The 2,500-nt window shown below is 51.4% G+C and overlaps 1 non-coding gene across 1 annotated transcript; it reads right to left on the bottom strand.

Moving 5' to 3' along the window:
• Nucleotides 1–1,450: 1,450 nt before the first annotated feature.
• Nucleotides 1,451–1,569, bottom strand: LOC140469006 (5S ribosomal RNA). The gene has a single exon (XR_011955919.1). It is a non-coding gene; the product is annotated as a 5S ribosomal RNA (ribosomal RNA).
• Nucleotides 1,570–2,500: the final 931 nt, after the last annotated feature.

Here is a 2,500-nt window from a genome sequence, read left to right on the forward strand (position 1 = left end):
TTTTTTTTCTCTCTTTTCTCTTTGCTCTTCCTCCTCCGTGCGTGCTTCCCTCCCTCCCTCCCTCCCTCCAGCTAGCCCTTGCCCACCAGGCTCCTGTCGTCTCCCACATCCCCACACAGGCCAACTGCAAGACCTCCCCCTGCTTCATAGGGCTGCAGCCTGCATTCTCTCATCCTTCCACACTCCTCCACGCCTCCATTTCGGAATGGCAGGCAGTGACCAGTGGGGTACCGCAGGGATCAGTACTGGGACCGCAGCTTTTTACAATATATGTTCATGATATAGAAGATGCTATTAGCAATAACATTAGCAAATTTGCTGATGATACTGAGCTGGGTGGCAGGGTGAAATGTGATGAGGATGTTAGGAGATTACCGGGTGACCTGGACAAGTTAGGTGAGTGGTCAGATGCATGGCAGATGCACTTTAATGTGGATAAATGGATGCTTATCCACTTTGGTGGCAAGAACAGGAAGGCAGATTACTACCTAAATGGAATCAATTTCGGTCAAGGGACAGTACCGGGAGATCTGGGGGTTCTTGTACACCACTCAATGAAGGTCAGCATGCAGGTACAGCAGGTAGTGAAGAAGGCTAATAGCATGCTGGCCTTCATAACAAGAGGGATCGAGTACAGAAGCAAAGAGGTTCTTCTGCAGGTGTACAGGGCCCTGGTGAGACCACACCTGGAGTACTGTGTGCAGTTCTGGTCTCCAAATTTGAGGAGAGACATTCTGGCTATTGAGGGAGTGCAGCGTAGGTTGACGAGGTCAATTCCTGGAATGGCGGGATTACCTTACACTGAAAGACTGGAGCGACTGGGCTTGTGTACCCTTGAGTTTAGAAGACTGAGAGGGGATCTGGTTGAGACATATAAGATTATCAAAGGATTGGACACTCTGGCGGCAGGAAACGTGAGTGCCGAAACAGAGGACACAGCTTAAAAATACGGGGTAGACCGTTTAGGACAGAGATGAGGAGAAACGTCTTCACCCAGAGAGTGGTGGCTGTGTGGAATGCTCTGCCCCAGAGGGCAGTGGAGGCCCAGTCTCTGGATTCATTGAAGAAAGAGTTGGACAGAGCTCTCAAGGATAGTGGAATCAAGGCTTATGGAGATAAGGCAGGAACAGGATACTGATTAAGGATGATCAGCCATGATCATATTGAATGGTGGTGCAGGCTCCAAGGGCAGAATGGCCAACTCCTGCACCTATTGTCTATTGTCCTCCTTTCCTGACTGCCAGCCGCAGACAGCGTGCAGCCCCAATCCCTTTCTTTCCGTCTTTCTTGCTGATTTTGGCAGCGCTCCGCTCTCCTCCCCTCCCTGTCTCCTGCCTGCAGGAGACTGATGCCAGGCACAGCGGCAGCAAAAATAACCTGTCGCTGCATTGCGTGCGTGGCCCAACACGAGTGCAGAGGGGTGACTTGAGCAGCCCCTGCTGGCGGAAAACGCCTACTGCACCTGGTATTCCCAGGCGGTCTCCCATCCAAGTACTAACCAGGCCTGAGTCTGCTTAGCTTTCGAGATCAGACGAGATCGGGCGTTTTCAGACTAGTATGGCCGTAGGCGCTGGCCCCTGCCTTTTCTCCCCACTTCAAGGCGTGCTGGCCAGCCACATTTTCTTTGCTGCTCTTTCTCTTGACCCCCTTTGTTTTTTTTTTCTCTCTTTTCTCTTTGCTCTTCCTCCTCCGTGCGTGCTTCCCTCCCTCCCTCCCTCCCTCCAGCTAGCCCTTGCCCACCAGGCTCCTGTCGTCTCCCACATCCCCACACAGGCCAACTGCAAGACCTCCCCCTGCTTCATAGGGCTGCAGCCTGCATTCTCTCATCCTTCCACACTCCTCCACGCCTCCATTTCGGAATGGCAGGCAGTGACCAGTGGGGTACCGCAGGGATCAGTACTGGGACCGCAGCTTTTTACAATATATGTTCATGATATAGAAGATGCTATTAGCAATAACATTAGCAAATTTGCTGATGATACTGAGCTGGGTGGCAGGGTGAAATGTGATGAGGATGTTAGGAGATTACCGGGTGACCTGGACAAGTTAGGTGAGTGGTCAGATGCATGGCAGATGCACTTTAATGTGGATAAATGGATGCTTATCCACTTTGGTGGCAAGAACAGGAAGGCAGATTACTACCTAAATGGAATCAATTTCGGTCAAGGGACAGTACCGGGAGATCTGGGGGTTCTTGTACACCACTCAATGAAGGTCAGCATGCAGGTACAGCAGGTAGTGAAGAAGGCTAATAGCATGCTGGCCTTCATAACAAGAGGGATCGAGTACAGAAGCAAAGAGGTTCTTCTGCAGGTGTACAGGGCCCTGGTGAGACCACACCTGGAGTACTGTGTGCAGTTCTGGTCTCCAAATTTGAGGAGAGACATTCTGGCTATTGAGGGAGTGCAGCGTAGGTTGACGAGGTCAATTCCTGGAATGGCGGGATTACCTTACACTGAAAGACTGGAGCGACTGGGCTTGTGTACCCTTGAGTTTAGAA

This window comes from Chiloscyllium punctatum, chromosome 3 (assembly GCF_047496795.1).
Source record: "Chiloscyllium punctatum isolate Juve2018m chromosome 3, sChiPun1.3, whole genome shotgun sequence".
In the NCBI taxonomy this organism is placed as follows: Eukaryota; Metazoa; Chordata; class Chondrichthyes; order Orectolobiformes; family Hemiscylliidae; genus Chiloscyllium; species Chiloscyllium punctatum.